General features: G+C 37.8%; 1 non-coding gene across 1 annotated transcript; it reads left to right on the top strand.

The window, feature by feature from the left end:
- The first annotated feature begins 319 nt into the window (after nt 1–319).
- On the top strand, nt 320–427 carry LOC130937791 (small nucleolar RNA R71). The gene has a single exon (XR_009068990.1). It is a non-coding gene; the product is annotated as a small nucleolar RNA R71 (small nucleolar RNA).
- The last annotated feature ends 10,105 nt before the right edge of the window (nt 428–10,532 follow it).

The following is a 10,532-nucleotide window of genomic DNA, read 5'->3' as shown; positions in this document are numbered from 1 at the left end:
TAGTACTGCCAGGTGCATTTTGCATTCCAGACAGACTTTGAGAAATCAAATTAACTTGTTGAGTTAATATCTTATTCTGAGCCAGTATGGCATTCAGAGCATCAATCTCAAGAACTCCTTTCTTCTGACTTGTCCCATTGTTCACAGGATTCCTTTCAGAAGTGTACATGAATTGGTTATTTGCAACCATCTCAATTAGTTCCTGAGCCTCTGTAGGCGTCTTCTTCAGATGAAGAGATCCTCCAGCAGAGCTATCCAAAGACATCTTGGATAGTTCAGAGAGGCCATCATAGAAAATACCTATGATGCTCCATTCAGAAAGCATGTCTGAGGGACATTTTCTGATTAATTGTTTGTATCTTTCCCAAGCTTCATAGAGGGATTCTCCATCCTTCTGTCTGAAGGTTTGGACTTCCACTCTAAGCTTACTCCATTTTTGAGGTGGAAAGAACTTTGCCAAGAAGGCATTGACTAGCTTTTCCCAAGAGTCCAGGCTATCTTTAGGTTGTGAGTCCAACCATATTCTAGCTCTGTCTCTTACAGCAAAAGGGAATAGCATCAGTCTGTAGACCTCAGGGTCAACCCCATTAGTCTTGACTGTGTCACAGATTTGCAAGAACTCAGCTAAAAACTGATGAGGATCTTCCATTGGAAGTCCATGGAACTTGCAATTCTGTTGCATTAGAGAAACTAATTGAGGCTTAAGCTCAAAGTTGTTTGCTCCAATGGCAGGGATAGAGATGCTTCTCCCATAGAAATTGGGAGTAGGTGCAGTAAAGTCACCCAGCACCTTCCTTGCATTGTTTGTATTGTTGTTGTTTTCGGCTGCCATGTCTTCTTCTTCTTTGAAGAATTCGGTTAGGTCCTCTACAGAGAGTTGTGTCTTAGCTTCTCTTAGCTTTCGCTTCAAGGTCCTTTCAGGTTCAGGGTCAGCTTCAACAAGAATGCCTTTGTCTTTGTTCCTGCTCATATGAAAGAGAAGAGAACAAGAAAATATGGAATCCTCTATGTCACAGAATAGAGATTCCTTGAGGTGTCAGAGGAAAAGAAAAATAGAAGAAGGAGGTAGAAGAATTCGAACTTGATTAGATAGAGTTCGAATTGTGCATTAAGAAGGAGTAGTACTCCATAAATAGAAGGATGTGGGAGGAAGGGAAGAGAATTTTCGAAAATTAATTAAAAAGATGTCAAAAACATTTTGAAAAATTGATTGATAATTTTCGAAAATTCAAAGTGGAAAAGAAATCAAGTGATTTTTGAAAAAGATTTTGAATTTAGAAGTTAAAAAGATTTGATTGAAAAATTATTTTGAAAAGGATGTGATTAAAAAGATATGATTGAAAAGATTTGATTTGAAAACAAATTTAAAAGATATGTTTTGAAAACAATTTTAAAAAGATTTGATTTTGAAAGTTAATGACTTGCCTAACAAGAAAAGATATGATTCAAACATTAAACCTTTCTCAACAGAAAAGGCAACAAACTTGAGATGTTCAATCAAATCATTAATTGTTAGTAAGTATCTTTGAAAAAGGAAAGAAATTGATTTTGAAAGCATTTGATTGAAAAGATATGATTTGAAAAAGATTTGATTTTGAAAAACTTTGAAAACTTGAAAAAAATTGATTTGAAAAACAAAATCTTCCCCCTAGTGCCATCCTGGCGTTAAACGCCCAGAATGGTATCCATTCTGGCGTTTAACGCCCAAAATGCACCCTTTTTGGGCGTTAAATGCCCAACCAGGTACCCTGGCTGGCGTTTAAACGCCAGTCTGTCCTTCTTCACTGGGCATTTTGTACGCCCAGCTTTTTCTGTATAATTCCTCTGCAGTATGTTCTGAATCTTCAATTCTCTGTATTATTGACTTGAAAAGACACAAATTAAAAATATTTTTGGATTTTTAATAATCAAAATGCAACAAGAATCAAATACCAATGCATGCAAGACACCAAACTTAGCAGTTTGTATACTACTGACACTATATGAGACACATAAACACTCAAGTCAAAAGAATTCAAAGATCAGAGTAAGAAATCATCAAGAATTACTTGAAGATCCTTAAGACACATGAATGAATGTATGCAATTGACACCAAACTTAAGATAAGACACTAGACTCAAGCAAGAAACATCAAATATTTTTGGTTTTTTTATGATTTTGTGAATTTTTTTTTTGTGATTTTCGAAAATTAAGTAGAAAAAGATATCAAAATTCTTAATGAGAATTCCAGGAATCAGTGCAATGCTAGTCTAAGACTCCGGTCCAGGAATTAGACATGGCTTCACAGCCAGCCAAGCTTTCAAAGAAAGCTTCGGTCCAAAACACTAGACATGGCCAAAGGCCAGCCAAGCCTTAGCAGATCACTGCTCCAAAAGCAAGATTGATAAAGAATCAACAAGCTTCTGTGAGGATAAGTTGAAACCTCGGTCCAATGAGATTAGACATGGCTTCTCAGCCAGCCAGATTTCAACAAATCATCATGAAACTCTAGAATTCATCTTCAAGAATTTCGAAAAAAATAAATACCTAATCTAAGCAACAAGATGAACCGTCAGTTGTCCATACACAAACAATCCCCGGCAACGGCGCCAAAAACTTGGTGCACGAAATTGTGATCAATACTTTTTTAATACACGAAATAATCCCTAGTAATGGCTCCAAAGACTTGGTGCTCAATACCATGGCATAAACACAACTTCGCACAACTAACCAGCAAGTGCACTGGGTCGTCCAAGTAATTAACCTTACGCGAGTAAGGGTCGATCCCACGGAGATTGTTGCTATGAAGCAAGCTATGGTCACCTTGTAAATCTCAGTCAGGCAGACTCAAATGGGTATAGATGATGAATAAAGCATAAAGATAAAGATAGAGATACTTATGTATATCATTGGTGAGAGCTTCAGATAAGTGTATGAAGATGCCTTCCCTTCCGTCTCTCTGCTTTCCTACAGTCTTCATCCAATCCTTCTTACTCCTTTCCATGGCAAGCTCATGTAGGGTTTCACCGTTGTCAGTGGCTACCTCCCATCCTCTCAGTGAAAATGTTCCCATGCTCTGTCACAGCATATGGCTAATCAGCTGTCGGTTCTCGGTCAGGCCGGAATAAAATCCATCGATCCTTTTGCGTCTGTCACTAACGCCCCGCCTGCTAGGAGTTTGAAGCACGTCACAGTCATTCAATCATTGAATCCTACTCAGAATACCACAGACAAGGTTAGACCTTCCGGATTCTCTTGAATGCCGCCATCAGTTCTTGCCTATACCACGAAGACTCTGATCTCACGGAATGGCTGGCTCGTTTGTCAGGCGAGCACTCGTTTGTCAGGCGATCAACCATGCATCGTGTATCAGGAATCCAAGAGATATTCACTAAGCCTCGTATGCTTGTAGAACAAGAGTGGTTGTCAGTCACCTTGTTCATGAGTGAGAATGATGATGAGTGTCACGGATCATCACCTTCATCAAGTTGAAGAACAAGTGATATCTTGGACAAAGAACAAGCGGAATTGAATGGAAGAACAATAGTAATTGCATTAATACTCGAGGTACAGCAGAGCTCCACACCTTAATCTATGGTGTGTAGAAACTCCACCGTTGAAAATACATAAGAACAGGGTCTAGGCATGGCCGTGAGGCCAGCCTCCCAATGATCTAAGATAGCATGAAACTCAAAGATAGCTACCCAGATGTCAAATACAATAGTAAAAGGTCCTACTTATAGAAAACTAGTAGCCTAAGGTGTACAAAGATGAGTAAATGACATAAAAATCCACTTCCGGGCCCACTTGGTGTGTGCTTGGGCTGAGCAATGAAGCATTTTCGTGTAGAGACTCCTCTTGGAGTTAAACGCCAGCTTTTATGCCAGTTTGGGCGTTTAACTCCCATTTAGGTGCCAGTTCCGGCGTTTAACGCTGGAATTTCTTGAGGTGACTTTGAACGCCGGTTTGGGCCATCAAATCTTGGGCAAAGTATGGACTATCATATATTGCTGGAAAGCCCAGGATGTCTACTTTCCAACGCCGTTGAGAGCGCGCCAATTGGGCTTCTGCAGCTCCAGAAAATCTACTTCGAGTGCAGGGAGGTCAGAATCCAACAGCATCTGCAGTCCTTTTGAGTCTCTGGATCAGATTTTTGCTCAGATCCCTCAATTTCAGCCAGAAAATATCTGAAATCACAGAAAAACACACAAACTCATAGTAAAGTCCAGAAAAGTGAATTTTAATTAAAAACTAATAAAAATATACTAAAAACTAACTAGATCATACTAAAAACATACTAAAAACAATGCCAAAAAGCATACAAATTATCCGCTCATCACTGTGACAAGAGCATTTGGACCTTTTTCACTGAGAGGATGGGAAGTAGCCATTGACAACGGTGATGCCCTACATACAGCTTGCCATGGAAAGGAGTAAGAAGGATTGAAGGAAGGAAGTAGGAAAGCAGAGATCCAACAGGGACAAAGCATCTCCACACACTTATCTGAAATTCTCACCAATGATTTACATAAGTATTTCTATCTTTATTTTCTGTTTATTTATTATTACTATTCGAAAACTCCATAATCATTTATTATTTGCCTAACTGAGATTTATAAGATGACCATAGCTTGCTTCATACCAACAATCTCCGTGGAATCAACCCTTACTCACGTAAGGTTTATTACTTGGACGACACAGTGCACTTGCCGGTTAGTTGTGCGAAGTTGTGAAGAAAGTGCTGAGTTATAAATGCGCATACCAAGTTGAGCGCCATTGTTAGAGATCACAATTTCGTGCACCATGTAGTTAATTAATTCGAATTTAAATTCAAATATTATTTTTTAGGAAAAGATATTATTTTTATTTTTAGATAATTAGATTTTAAATCTATTAGGATTAGTTATAAATAGAAACTCTGTACATTTAGACAAATACTGAATTGTTACTAGAACCCTTACTTTTTCCTCTTTGAACCATGAGCAACTAATCCTTCATTGTTAAGGTTATGAGCTCTATCTATTTGTATGGATTTATTCGTTTGATCTTTCTAATTTAATTCGTGTCTTGATTTATATTTCAATAATTGTTTTTGTTCTTTATTTTATGAATATTGGGTGGAACGGAAGTATGACACATGTTCTAATTGAGTTCTTGTAAAACTTGGAAAAGCTCTTTACTTGAACAACAGCTTGAAAACATATTATACTGAATTTTTAATTGTTTGTATTTAACGGGATACGTGACATATAATCCCCTTAATTGTGAATAATTAGGATTCTTTTGGCATATAAACTAGAAATTGATCATCACCCTTTAATTGGAATTAATTGACCAAGGAATTGGCAATTAATGAATTTTAGAGGAGACTAGGAAGGTCTAAGGAATTAGGGTCTAGTCACATATAGTTTGCCATGAAATTAAATCTTGCATGATTAAATTAATTAGTAATAAAAAATAAATCCGAAAAAATAGATAACTCTGAAGCCTTAGCTGTTTTATCCATATTTTATTCCCAATTTATTTAATTGTCTATACTTTTGATATTCTGAATTCAAACTTAAACCTTTTGAACATCTCAAAACCAATTTCTGCTTGCTTAACTAAGCCAATCAATCAATCATTGTTGCTTGATCCATCAATCCTGGTGGGATCGACCTTTACTCACGTAAGGTATTACTTGATATGACCCGGGGCACTTGTCAGTTAGTAGTGTGGGTTGTAAAATACCGCACCATGTATCTCTTTACTTTTCTCTGATTACTCTTTCCTCTGTATCTATATTACTTTTTTCTCTTTATCTCTTTACTTTACTCTGCTCTGATTTTTCTGTTTGACGTATGTATTTAAAGTTTATGTAAATTTTAGTATGAATAGTTAGCTTGTCCTAAGTATAGGTTCATTAAGTCTATACTGAAACAGTTTAACTTTCCATATTATACCTAACCCTAGTCGCAACTCAAGGACTAACTATGTTGCCCTAGTTCGTTCACTAATCCCTGTCTGTTTTTCTATCATTAAAACTTTACAGACATTTACTTTGATTTTTATCTCTTCTTTAACTTTTTATCTTTCCTTTATCTTTGCCTCACTAACATGTTAACTCCTTAAATGTTTTATGAAGGTAATTATGAGATTCTGCGCTTAAAGTTGTCTTTCTAAAGCTTTTATAGAAAACTGCCTTTTCCGCATTATTTTATTATTTTTATTAAAATATTATTTTTAATTAAATATTATTATTTATTATCTTATCATTAAATTTTCGAAAATTACCCTTCTTTAACTTTTAACCTTTTAAATTCACTTTTTACCTCCCGTAACTTTTAATATTTCTACTTTAACCACCCTAACTTTCAGAAATGACCAAATAACCCCCCAAACACCAAAACTTTTACTTCCTTGCCCTTTTGAAGATCTAAACCCTGTTCTTCGATGTTCTTCATCATACTCAAAGTATTCTTCGTGTTCTTCATAAATTCTTCAGATTCTTTCTTTGTTTTCACCCGTTTTTCAATCTTTTCAGCAATCGATTTTTACCATAATTCATAATAAATTTTCAGCCACTAAAACCCCATCTTTTCCACATTATTTCAACACAAATTGAACCTCAATTTAAGGGTTAGGGTTTTGTTTTTCAGCAGTCACAAGAACACAAGTTCATAGCTTGAATTTCATCAAATTTCATCAAAATTTCAGCAAACTTTCTCCAAGAATAGCTCATATAAGCAATCAATTTCAAGCATAACCAAAGCATACAACAATCACACAAATCAAACACAATCAATCAATATTAAATTCATCAAACACTACCTTGATTTGCTGCTTCAAATCCGGTTACTCTTTGAAGTGTTCTTAAAGCACTTTTTTCCTCCTAAAACACATCAAGAACAACATTGAATCCATAAGACCTCAACTTGTAAAACCCGATTAATTAACGGCTAATTAACCATAAATGAGAATTTATTCTAGAAAGCCAAAAATGTGATTTTTATGGCTTAATGTGATAGAGGAGATTGAAACGAGAATTTCGGTACCAATTTTATAGAATTCGGACCAAGATTAGACCGAACGGGCCAAACCGGGGCAACCAGACCCAAAGTGGGCCCTTGGCCTAACTAAACTAAACAAAAATCCTAGTTTTCAGCACTCTCTCTTCTTATTTGAGACACTAAACACGCTGAAATGGAGGCCATGGAGGGAAGAACACTCTCTCAACTTCTATCTCTCACTTGATCTTCAAACCACCATAACTTTTGATCTAGAGCTCCGATTGCCGCACCGTTTGCGGCCACGTGTGCACCGCAGAGAGCTCTAAAAAACTCATACTATCAATCTTGAGGTAAGCTACGTTTTGCTCTTCGAATTTTCAGCTTTGGTTTCGAGTTTTGTGAGCAAAAATATTGAGATTTTTGCCTCTTTGATGTTATAGGACCCAACTCTCTTGAAGGAGAAGATTCATCTTGCCTCCTTGGACCTTGGGTATGGTAAGATTCTCAGCTCTAGTGTAATTTGTTGTTCTATGATGTTTGGGTATTGAGATGTTGTGTATGGGTATGATGATTGTGGCTTAGGTTGTGTGTATGTGAATTTTGGGGCTTGATTGAGACCTTGGAAAGTTTGAAAAGAGATTTTTGGTAGTAAAAATCTGTGTTTAGAGGTGTTGAGGCCTTGAGAGCTTGAGAAAAAGTAGTTTGGAAGTGCTCCGGTTGAGCTTAGGAAATCGGCTAAGGTATAGTCTCGGTTTTCCGTATCTAATATGTAATGTGGTAGAAAATACTTAGGCTAGAGGCCCTAAGATAGGCATTGAATTGTTGATGTTGTTGAATGGTTGATATATATGATGTGGTCATATATGTGATGATAATTATTGATGCCTTGATGGTATGATGTATGAGAAATATGCATGTTGTGATATATGCTTGATGATTGATTAAGGTTGAATTATGAGTGAAACCATGTTGAAGGTGGGTATGATATTGATTATGTACAATGATGGTTGATTGGGAATGGTGTTATTGAAATTGGTATGAAGAAGAGTATATGATGTGTCAATGTGTTTGAGTTTGAGCCACTTGGATGAAGTGGGTTATAATGATGGGATAGTGATTTTGTGAATTGTGGTAAAGGTCAATGTGTGAGTTGAGGACGCTTGATGTTGAATTTGATATATTTTGATTGATTTCAAAGAAAAAGGGATGAAATTGGCATGTTTTGATTGATTTTGAAAAGAGTTGAAAATGGCACTTTGTGGTTTTGTACGAAAAACATGGTTTTGGGCATACTTTGGTGGGACATAACTTAGACTACGGATCTCCATTTTGTGCCAAATCTATTTAGAAATGAAATTGGATCCAGGATGTTCATGCCGTTCGGAGAAACTTATGTCCGTTGGAAGATTGGGGGTTGAATCTGTGAATTCTGCAGCTTTGAACTTAGAAAATTTTTAGGAGAATGACCCCCGCGCGTAGGCGCACTTGGCGCGTACACGCCGTTCTTCTAGAAAGCGCCATCCACGCGTGCGCATGGTGTGCGCGGGTGCGCCGTTGTGCTGCACCCAATGCCCATCCATTTTCCAGAGAGTTGTGCCAGAGCTGTGCCAGATTTATGCCTGGGGCACGAGAGCACCCACGCGTACACGTGGCTGACGCGTGCGCGTCACTTGACTATTTTTCAATCCACGCGTTAGCGTGCATGACGCTTACGCGTCGATGAGTTTTGTGGCCATCCACGTGTGCGCATGGTGTGCGCGTACGCGTGGCCCTGTTTTCATCCCAAGGTTAATTTTTGAGTTTTAAAAGCCAAATTTCATACTTCGAAGCCTCCGATCTCACCACTTATGTCTTAAATCATTATGATATGCCTAGCTATGAGAAAAGGAGCTAGTGAATGTGGTAAATTACGAGTGAAGCAAGGGAGAAAAATGAATGATCAATGAGGATTAAAGATGATTATGTGAGATGTGGAGGATGGCGGTGAAAGTGCTTGTTATGCCATGGGCTGAAAGGCCGTAATTGTTAATGAAATGGCTGGTTATGGATTTAACCGTGAGCCGGATGGCTGGTTATGGATTTAACCGTGAGCCGGGTGGCTGGATTATTGCTGTGTTACGGCGGAGCCATGATTATGGCTAAGTATAAATGCATATATGCTGTTGAATGAATTGTGAATGTTGCATTTCCACTGTTGGAGATGAAAGTTTCCCTGGGAAGAAGTAGTGGCTCGCCACCACGTGCTCCAGGTTAAGACTCGAAGCTCTTTTGACCCTATGTCGTCAGGGTGGCCGGGCACTGTGAAAGTCCCGGATGAGCTTGCCCCCGTAAATATTCACCAGTGAGGGTGATGGATATGGATCATGATTATGATCAAGTTTATATTGAATATAACTCGAGTTGGGGAGACACAACAGAGGGACAGTCCAATGGTTAGCTACCAGGACTTGTCGGGTTGGCTCTATAACCGACAGATGATATCATCAGCCATTAGGGACAGGCATTCATCATATGCATACTATGTGAATTGTTTAAGACTGCTTATTTGACTGCATATTACTTGCTAATTGTCTAAATGCCTTATCTGTTCCTATTTGTATATCTCTTATTTGAAGTAACTGTGTTTGCTATATTATACTTCTGCTGGTGGTTGGGAGGTCTGAAGGGTTCGAAAAGGGAAGAAATAGTTAGACTGAAGGATCTTTCGTCAGTTGCCACTTATGGTTTAGCTTGTTTATAAGCTTTGATGATTATCTGGAGGAAGTTCTAGGATTGCCTTCGACTTTCCTCTATCATTATGTATTATATATGTGGAAGCTGTTACCATGCTGGGGACCTCTGGTTCTCATCCATGCGGATTTTGTGGTTTTCAGATGCAGAACGTGAGGTTTCTCGCTAAGGCATCCTGTAGACTTCTGGATTAGTGAAGATCCTTTGTTATCGGGACTTTGTTTTGATTCATATGTTTTGTTTAGATGCTTTTATCTCCATTAAATAATACAAACTGTGATGACTCCTTTATAGGAGATTTGGGAGAATAGGTTTTCTGTATTTGTGTCCCTTTGGGTTTCCTTGGGGTATCTTATTCTATTTATATGTATATATTGCCATGCTCGGACCGGTTATTTTCGCAACCAGATTTTGAGTCTTGATATTCCTATTTTTGGCACTCCTCTGTATATATATAATCTTGCGTTGGCTTATCCTTCGTACGTTACGTTATCGATTGGAGTGTTGCGTTTTCGAGTTGCGATTTTTGTTTACCCCTTTTTCTACAAAGGCTCCTAGTTATAATCAATCATTCATACTACTATACATACTAAATTTTTATTTTAGAGGTCGTAATACCTTGCCATCTCTGAATTATGACTTAAGCATAAGACACTGCATGGTAGGGTGTTACATTATGGTATCAGAACAGTTCGTTCTTGTAGAGCCTGAGGGATGGACTGACTATGCTTCTGTGCATTCTCTGTATGTGTGTTATGTGCTATTAGTATATCTGCTTGATATAATTGGCATAAACGTTCATGAGCATGCATTTGGGACTTTGAAGCACTAGAC

This window comes from Arachis stenosperma, chromosome 6, assembly GCF_014773155.1.
Source record: "Arachis stenosperma cultivar V10309 chromosome 6, arast.V10309.gnm1.PFL2, whole genome shotgun sequence".
In the NCBI taxonomy this organism is placed as follows: domain Eukaryota; kingdom Viridiplantae; phylum Streptophyta; class Magnoliopsida; order Fabales; family Fabaceae; genus Arachis; species Arachis stenosperma.
The sequence above is the reverse complement of the archived record's forward strand: the minus strand, read 5'-3'. Positions and strand labels throughout refer to the sequence as shown.